Here is a 10,581-nt window from a genome sequence, read left to right on the forward strand (position 1 = left end):
AGACTGGATGTTAGGAAGAACTTTTTTTTCTGAAAGGGTTGTTAATCGTTGGAACAGGCTGCCCAGGGAAGTCACCATCCCTGGATGTCTTTAAAAGACATTTAGATGTAGAGGTTAGGGATACAGTTTAGTGGAAGACTTGTTAATGTTAGGTCAGAGGTTGGAGTCGGTGATCTTGGAGGCCTCTTCCATCCCTGGTGATTCTGTGATTCTGTTATCTTCAGAGGTCCTTCCAACCCTTCCCAGTCTGTGATTCTGTGATTCTATATGTAGAGCTGTAATATGAAATAATGAAATAAATAAGACAATATGTAAACATATTTATTTACAAATGGGTTTTATATTAGCACTCAGCTGCTAGCCCTATTACAGGAAAACTAAAATATTCAGGAATATGTCAGTGTTGTATGTTAGGGAACATAGTATTTTTCTTCTGGCAGTGTATTATAATCCAAACACACATATACAAAAGAAGCAACCCATGTAGTGACAAAAAGTACCACAGAGACTTCTAAATTTAACAGCCTACCACAATCCACATTAATTGGGTCACAGGTGCAAGACATTCAGCTTCACCCTGCACTGTGGGGCTGTATCAAACTGCAAATACAATGATGTATATAATTAAATAACTCACAACAACAATTATGAATTATTCTGTTGATGCAAATTAACACTCTAGTATAAAAGTCTTACAAGTACCAGGTGCAGCCAACAGTGAAAACAAACACAAATTCTCCTATTTAGATTGATCATTAGATTTATAGTTGTCTATAAAAATACTGTGATCTGTTGCTGTTAAGGGTCCACATCTGTGCTTCTGAGCTTACTATATAACATATGCAAACTGAAGAGTGCCTTGTGTCTGTCCTGTTCTGTTTCCTACAATGAATGATTTTCAGACTTCTTAATGAAAAATAAAAAACAAACAAAAAAAACACTATTAAATAATCAGAAATTATATGGAAAGCCCAAGGTAAACAATTCTTTCTCCCCTTGAAATAACATCAAAAACACCAAGGAAGCTAAGGCACTAACATTGGACAACGTATTTTAAGTAATTTGTTATGTGTGGGACTCCTGGCACAGGATAAATTTAGTATTTCCTAAGGCTAGGGTTATGCTGTGCTGAAGTGTTTATACTATTTTTAAAGAAATAACGTATCACATATATAATTATATATAAATGAATATTCCTTTCAAACATATAAAATTATTATTATATAAAATTGTATGAAATTATGGTATATATATATATAGAAATAGTAAAAGGTTAGAGGAGTCTGAAAGAGCAAAAATTAAATGTAGCCACAGTGTTCAGTTATCAACAGCTATTTTTTTTAGACTCAAAATATTTTTCTTGACAAAACCTTTTGCATTTGCTATTTTTCCACCTCTATTCAAGTGAGCCTTGTTCCATGAATGGAAGATTTTGTACAGCCCCATAGTGGACCTCATACCATTGTGTCATATACAACATAAAAGAGCACCACAAAAATATCTGAACTCATTTATTTTCTCAGAATTAGAACATGAATCTGTATGTGGTGCATCCCTTCTCAGACTTAGTCCCTTTCAGAAAAAATCCATATATTATTCAAGATGTAATTACTTTTCCAGGAGCAAGTCGCTTAAAAAGCAATTAATATCACTTAATTTTAGCCATGCCTAAGTGATAGACATCTGACTTCTGATATTTCTCTAGGTTCTTTCTTTCCAGAGACATCTGTCTCTCTTCACTAATTATGATGAGGTCCTGAATAAATAGTTTAGATTAGATGCCTAATGTTTAAAAATATATTTAGATTGTCATCCCTCTTGCTACCATAAGGTTGCTTTAAGAGTGTGACCATAGTGTTTCACAAGAAGATTAAAAACAAACAAACAATCAAGCAAACAAAAACAACAACAACAACAAAAACAAACAAAAACATTTGCCTACATTTTAAGCTGAGACTTAATTACATGAAAAGTGGTTAATGTGACACCAAATTTGAGCAAGTATATATTGAATATTCAGATGGGCTTATGAGCAAGGACCACACATGTGTCAGCCACAATTTTCCAACTTCTCATCATCTTTAGTTGTAAGAGATATTTCTTGCTATTATCACTGAAAAGCAGAGGTTGAAAGAGACGAAGAGACCTCTGGAGATCATAGAATGGCCTGGGTTGGAAAGGACCTCAAAGACCATCTGTTCCAAACCCCCCCCCCCCCCCCCACCCCCCCCACCCCCGACATAGGCAGGGATGCCTCGCACTAGATCTTGTTTCTCAGGGCCTCATGTAACTTGGTCTTGAATACATCCAGGGATGGGGTATCTACAACCTCTCCGGGCAACCTGTTCCAGCGCCTCACCAACCTCTGAGTGAAAAATTTCCTCCTAATCTCTAATTTAAATCTCCCCGTTTAGTTTAAAATTATTCCCCTTCATCCTGCCATATCTGATTGAGCAAAGAATTGCTCACCATCATTTTAAAAGCCACCTTCAAGTACTGAAAAGTTGTGATGAGGTCAACCCAGAGCTTTCTCTTCAGTAGGCTGAACAGTTCCAGCTCTCTCAGCCTGTCTTTGTAGTTGTGGATGCTTCATCCCTGGAAGTGTTTAAGGCCAGATTGGATGGGGCTTTGAGCAACCTGTCTAGTGGAAGGTGTCCCTGCCCAGTGCAGGGGTGTTGGAACTAGATGATATTTTAGATTGATTTTCAAGATAAACAATTCTATGATTCTATGATTTTGCGAATATTTATTTATTTATTTATTTATTTTAGAGGTCTAATGATAAATCACATTCATGACAAGGGTTTCTTTGCCTAGTGTTTGTTTGTTTGTTTAATTTTTTATTTTTTTTCTTCTATGGTGGTAGTGATTATGGTAACAGTGATTAATCTTATACCTGACAGTTATGATATTTTTTCTTGTTTTTATTTTCTTCTCTCCTAAAGGTAAATTTATCAAGTAAATATTCATTTATGAGCTCAAGATCTGTGTTCGGTTGCAGGGCAACGATCTCATTGCAATCACAGAGACATGGTGGGATAGCTCACATGACTGGAATGCTGCCATGGAGGGCTATGTCCCTTTTAGGAAAGACAGGCTGGGGAAACGAGGGGGTGGGGTTACCCTTTATGTGATGGAGCAATTAGAGTATACCCAGCTCCACCTGGGGGAGGTTGAAGGACAAGTGGAGAGTTGTGGGTGAGAATTAAGGCGTGGGTTGGTATGGGGGACACTGTTGTGGTGGTGTACTACAGGTCACCAGATCAGGAGGAGGAGGTTGATGAGGCCTTCTACAAACAGCTGCTAGTAGCCTCATGATCACGGGCGCTGGTCCTCATGGGGGACTTAAATTACCCAGACATCTGCTGGGTAAGCAACTCGTCCAGGCATGCGCAGTCTAAAGGGTTCCTACAATGCGTTGAAGATAATTTTCTGATGAAGGTGGTAGAGAAGCCAATGAGGTGGGGGGTGCTGCTGGATCTTGTCCTCACCAACAGGGATGGGCCTGTAGGGATGTGAAGGCTGGGGGCAGCTTGGGATGCAGCGACCATGAGATGGTGGAGTTCAAGATGGAACTTGGTGGAAGAAGTAAGGTTAAAAGCAGGATTGCTACCCTGGACTTTCAGAGAGCCAACTTTGACCTCTTCTGGGAATGCTTGGGAATATCTCATGGGCTAGGTTGCTAGAGGGCAAGGGTGCTTGTGAGAGCTGGGCGACATTTAAACAGCACTTCTTCCAAGCTCAGGATCAGTGCATCTCTAAGAGTAGGAAAACGGTGAAGGAGGGCAGGAAATATGCGTGGATGGGCAAGGAGCTCATCGATAAGATCAAAAGGAAGAGGAAAGTCTATGAAATGTGGAAAAAGGGCCTGTCCTCTTGGGAGAAGTATAGAAGTGTTTTCAGGGCCTGCAGGGATACGACAAGGAAGGCTAAAGCCCACCTAGAGATGAGGCTTGTAAAAGAGATAAAGGATAATAATACTTTTTTTTTTTTTTTTTTTTTTTTTTTTAAAGTCTGTAAACAGCAAAAGGAAGACTATTGATAAAGTGGGTCCCTTGCTGAACGAGGCAGGTGTCCTGTTAATGGGAGACGCCGAGAAGGCGGAGATACTGAATGCTTTCTTTGCTTCAGTCTTTGCCTTAAGGACTGCCTCCTGGGACTCTTCGCCACTGGTGGGAGGACAAAGGGTTTGGGAAATGGAGGGCTCCCCCCTGGTTGGTGAGAACGTGGTTCGGGATCGTCTGAGTAGGCTCAACGCACACAGATCCATGGGTCCCAATGGGATGCATCCGCGTGTGCTAAGGGAGCTAGCAGATGTGATCACTGAACCGCTCTCTATCATCTTTGAAAGGTCCTGGAGAATGGGTGAGGTGCCTGAAGACTGGAGGATAGCCAATGTCACTCCCGTCTTCAAGAAGGGCAAGAAGGAGGATCCGGGAAACTATAGGCCTCACCTCTGTCCCTGGAAAGGTGTTGGAACAGCTTGTTCTGGATGTCATCTCCAAGCAATTGGAAGAGAAGAATGTTATGAGGAGTAGTCAGCATGGATTCACCAAGGGGAAGTTGTGCTCGACCAACCTCGTTGCCTTCTATGATGGCATCACCAGCTGGGTAGATGGGGGGAGAGAAGTGGATGTCATCTACCTTGACTCTAGCAAGGCTTTTGATACTGTCTCCCATGACACCCTGCTAGCAAAGCTGAGAAAGTGTGGGACAGAGGAGTGGACAGTAAGTTGGGTCTGGCTGACTGGCTGAGCTCAGAGGGTGGTGATCGGCAGCGCAGAGTCTGGCTGGAAACCTGTAACTAGCAGTGTTCCACAGGGGTCAGTGTTGGATCTGGTCTTATTCAATATCTTCATCGACGACCTTGATGAGGGAATAGCATCTGCCCTCAGCAAGTATGCTGACGACACAAAGCTGGGAGGAGTGGCTGACACACCAGAAGTCTGTGCTGCCATTCAGTGAGACCTGGACCAGCCGGACAGATGGGCAGGAATAAACCAAAAGAGGTTTAAAAAGAGCAAGTGTAGAGTCCTGAACCTGGGTCATATCAGTACAGGCTGGGGGACAACCTGCTGGAGAGGAGCTTTGAGGAGAAGGACCTGGGGTCCTGGTGGATGACAGGTTGACCGTGAGCCAGCAGTGTGCCTTCATGGCCAAGAGAGCCAATGGGATCCTGGTGTGCATTAAAAGGAGAGTGGCCAGCAGGTCAAGCGAGGTGATCCTCCCCCTCGACTCTGCCCTGGTCAGGCCTCACCTGGAGTACTGTGTCCAGTTCTGGGCTCCCCGGTACAAAAAAGACAGGGATCTCCTGGAAAGAGTCCAGCGGAGGGCCACAAAGATGATACGGGGCCTGGAGTATCTTCCCTATGAAGAAAGACTGAGAGACCTGGGTCTGTTCAACCTGGAGAAAAGAAGACTGAGAGGGGATCTCATCCATGTGTATAAATACCTAAGGTGTGGGAGACAGAGAGATTTGGCCAACCTCTTTTCCGTGGTTTGTGGGGACAGAAGAAGGGGTAATGGCCACAAGATAGAACACAGGAAGTTCCACTCCAATATGCGAAAGAACTTCTGCGCGGTGAGGGTGACGGAGCACTGGAACAGGCTGCCCAGGGAGGTTGTGGAGTCTCCTTCTCTGGAGATATTCAAGGCCCGTCTGGATGCCTACCTGGGCAGCCTGCTCTAAGGAGCCTGCTTTGGCAGGGTGGGTGTACCCAATGATCTTTCGAGGTCCCTTCCAACCCCTACAATTCTGTGATTCTGTGATAAGCAAAAGCAGGCCATGTTCATGTACCAGACTTGGTCAGAACTAATACCTGTATTAGTACTTTAATGCAAATACACTAAGGACAGATCAGATCAATATAATTAGTCATTTTACTTAATATGTTATTTGTCAAAAGTAACAGCAGAAGGGATTTTAATAATCCTCATTAGAGACAGAAGTATTTTTCATTGCTCTACTTTGTAGATCTAAGATGCCTTATTTTACAAGGGAAGAGACATTTACTATTGGCTATCAAAACAGCAATAACAAGGTAAAACAAAGTGCTTAAAGAGTTTAGAGTTAAAAGATTAAGGTTCTCGTTATTGTCTTTCATTTCTTCAATCACCCTCAGCAAGAGAATTGTGAACTGTTGTCAGAGAGAACTTTGCAATTACCATAGAAAAATATGCACCATTTTGCTGATTAATGTGGTAAGAAGTATGTAAGCTGTTGGCTTTCCCATAAAGGTTGATTAGTTGATTTAATCTTCCTGAGCTCAAACACTGATCTTACTCATCAGAACAATGTCTGACTTTATTCTATTTATTTTATTTTATTTTATTTTATCATTTTCATTGTAAATTGAAACAGAATAATCTGAGGCATTATTGGGGTTGGAAACAGAATATCTGTAGGATCCCTTCCAACCCAAACCAACTTATAATTCTATGATTCTGTGACTCTTTGTCTACACCACTATTGAACAACTTGTGTCTCTTGAACCATACATGTTTTGCAGGTAATATAAATGAGGTTTTCAGTTTGGAAGACTAGCTCATACCTAACAGAAGGACTAAACTATCATATGAGAGCCATCCAAGTCTTACACATTAGGAAGAAGAAAAGCAGCAAGTTCAGCTGAGGACATTGCTAAGTCTTGGAACTGTTGCTGCATCTATCCTCATACCACTCCATACCATTGGGTATTAAAAGCCCTGTCCACTTCCCACCTGTAAACCTTCCCTATATATTTCCTTCTGCTTTACTTTCTTTGATATGTAGTCATTTTTTTGTTTGTTTGTTTGTTTGTTTTGCCATGCTACTACATGAATAGTTTGTGCATAGTTCAGAAAGTAGTAGATACTTCCATACTTTTGAAATTCAACATTATTCTGCAGGTTTTCTTTACACACACACACACACACACACAAACAAACAAACAAAAAAAGCAGCTTTCCTTCCTTCTATTTCCTTCTATTTTGAATGCTATTACAGAAAAGAAAACTAACAAACAAGCAGTAATGATTCTTTAGAAGTTTAGGAATTCAAAAGGTTTATAAATTGAACTCTAATGACTGGTTTATATTAAAAACAATACAAACAAAACAACAACAAAAAAATTTTTTAGGATCTAGAATTACTCTCATATTAGAAATGAAAATTCTAGGCAATACTTGCTTGTTCACAGCTACTTTCAGAGAAGTGCTGGCCCTGTTCACATTTATAAAACAAGGTGAAATTGTAGCGAGACAAAAAGCAGACAAGTAGATTTTGTAATTAAACTTAGGAAATTAAATGTATGAATCATGATGTAATTAGATCCCTAATAACATCTGTCTAAAAGTTTTTCAGGACATTCTTTATGGGCCCAAATTGCCTTTTTAATATCTAGTATAAAAATACCTATTTAGTGACAAAATTTATGCTTATTTCCTTAGTGAGCAGTGATTTTAGCTTTAAGTATTTAGTGACTAGATAAATCAAAAAGGTTGGTATTGTATGCACAAAGAAAATAAAGTAAAAGGTCATGTAACTTAAAACCAAAATATGCTTCAGTAAATGTCAATTGAGCTGTAAAATCCCTGAGAAATTTATATGAGCTAACAATTTCCCCCCCTTTTTTTTCCCATTATTATTATTTCTCAGACTAATGGTTTTCAGAGTCCTTTTGAAAGTGACGGTGCTTCACATACCATCATACCTGACTAAGATATTATCACTTCAGCATTTTAGTGTTTTTATTTCTGTTTGAGACAGTAATTTTCAATTTTTGTGGGTTTTGTGATTTCTTCTACTCTGTTTTTTTCAGAAACTAAGAAATAAATGAGATTTTTTAAATCTTCCTTTTCTTCCCACCAGAGCCTTAAAATAATTTACATTTTTTCTCTTATCAGCACTGGATACCATACTTCAATTTTCAAAACATATAAAATACTTTAGAGACTCCTCTGTATATTTAATACAAGTGATATCCTGCTGTTTACTGCCTCAGTAGTTTTTAATACTATGAAAAGATGAAAATGTCTCTTATTAATAGCTTTTGAAAAATAGACATCTTTTGGGCAAGGTTTTGTGACTGTTCTCCTTTTAAAGAGGTGCCAAGATGATGAATGAACATTTAAACTAACATAATGCTGTGCATTTAAAGAATAAATGTTAAAGCCTATAAGATACACTGAAGAAACCTATGTATGGGTTTATAAATTTTGTACATGCCCAAGGATTGCAAGTGATCTTCAGTTTTACGTGTCTAATTTAAATTTATATTAACACTTTTTTAGAATACCTCAGTAGCTCATTTCTGTGTACAACAACCTTTTTGATAAAGTTCTTCTTACCCATCCAAATTAAAATCTTTTGGACAAAAAAGGATTTCAATGTATTCATAATGTTTTAGTCTCACATAAGAGTAAGTTTTTTATATAGGAAACATAGTAGTCAGTTTGTTAAGTTTTATCTGTATTAATTTTTGCAAAAAAGACATTTTTGGTGGGGCATTAAGTATTCAGCCTTGTACTTCAGCCAAGAGAAGGGAAAGTTCCATGGAGATTTTGTAGCAGACTTCAGGTACTTAAAAAGGGCCTTCAGGAAAGACGGGGAGGAACTCTTTAACAGAGTGTCATTATCACTGTAGAACAAGGGGTAACAGCTTTAAATTAAAAGAGGGTAGATTTAGATTAAATATTAAAAAGAAATTATTTACTCTGAGGGTGATGAACCCAGTTAACACCTCTCACTAGATCAGGTTTCTCCAAGCCCCGTCCAACCTTAATCACTTCCTTAATCACAGCCTTAATCACTTCCAGGGAGGGAGCATCCACAACTTCCCTGAACAACCTGTTTCAGTGCCTCACCATTCTCTGTAAATAATTTATTCCAAATATCTAATGAAAATATACTCTCTTTTAGTTTAAAACCATCACCAGGCTCTCCTTAGGTCCTGGAAGATGACTATACGGTCTCCCCACGCTGACCAACCCCAACTCCCTCAGCCTGTCTTTGTAGGAGAGGTGCTCCAACCCTCCGATCATCTTCATGGCCCTCCTTTGGAGTCATTTTAATATGTTCATGTCCTTCTTGTGCCAGGGGCCCCTAGCACAAGATGGTTTTTTTTTGAAAAAAAAAAAAAATGTTTTTAGGAAGAGAAAACCCAGTAGTAAACAGAATTAACTGCAAGGATTGTCGTGAATGCATGAATGTCCCATTAAAATTTGGATCCATAAAAGCAATTGTCTATATAGGTGAATGCCTTGAACACCAGGCTGCACAACTAGATAAACTTTCTGTTTACAGTAGAGGGCTTTGAACCTTTTCTGTACAACAAAAATACTTTAGGAAAAGGAATGGAGAGTGCCTCTGCTCTACAAATAAACTGCCAAGAATGTGGGGATGTGGATTTTGACCTCTCTTTCAATGAAGAGAGTTCTGATTAAGCAATTGAGTCCTTTGTAAGAGCTTCACTCAAATGATCTCTCACTTACTATGAGTTGTCATCTTTTTCTTCATGCTATATTCACATAAGCATATGTTCTCCATTGCATTAGATGCATAGATCAGAAAGGAAAAACTACCTTTATATGAAAGTATCACTTCAACTAAAGATTTTAGTAGTGGACAGCAGCTGGGTTTGGGTAATATTTGTAATAGTTTTTACTCGAGATTATGTAATATTTAGATGCAAAAAACAAAGTGTCAGTAATTAAATACACCTTGGAAAACATAGGGACAAACACAATAGAACTTTTATATCCTTACTGAAACAGAGCTCCATTTCTGTTAATTTTATAAAAGTCAGATGTGTTCTCTGTTTTCCCTTTGGGAACAGACTTGCTGCACCTCTGTGATTAAACTCATCATGTTTGAGTACTATATCTCTTCAAGATTTCTAAGAGTTCAAATAGGTGTTTCCTTTGTTCTCAGAAAAGATCTGTCTGAAGGTTTTTCAGAGGGTCTTTTATCTTTACTTATGGTCCTATTCATGTCAACAGCATTGTTTTAGGAATTTCCAGCAATTTACTGCAATTTGTTCCTGTAAGTACTTGCTTCTGCTTCTTTCTTATCCTGTCAAGTACCAAATTCTGTAGCAGGCAAAGTCTTCCTCCTTCATTGGTGATGCCATCATTCATACACCCTTATGGCTTCATGAGTTATAGGTAAACTCACATAACATTAATTTGTTCCATTTTCTTTGAGTCACAGCTTATTCTGTCTGTCTGGATTATCAGAAGTCTGATAAGGAGAAAAATGAACATACTCAATATCTTCATAGAAAATATTCTTGTCTGGAACATAATACTCCTACCTATCTGCAGGAAATATAATGTTCCTTTCTGCAAAACAAATAATTATCTCTATTCAACACTGCTGCTTGATGCTTCCAAGGAGCAAATTTGAATATCTTCAGATTTTTTTAAAACTTAATAACCATCATCAGAAAAGTCCCCAAAATACTTTTAATGGGTACTTGTCATCAACATCCCTGTAAATACCAAATTAGTATAAGAAACAGTTCACTGAGAAGGAAAGGAAACATTAGACCATGGAAATAAATAATAAAATGACAGAACTGTTGTGGTTTAACCCAGCCGGCA

The sequence above is a fragment of the Oxyura jamaicensis genome, chromosome 3 (genome assembly GCF_011077185.1).
Source record: "Oxyura jamaicensis isolate SHBP4307 breed ruddy duck chromosome 3, BPBGC_Ojam_1.0, whole genome shotgun sequence".
Classification (NCBI taxonomy): domain Eukaryota; kingdom Metazoa; phylum Chordata; class Aves; order Anseriformes; family Anatidae; genus Oxyura; species Oxyura jamaicensis.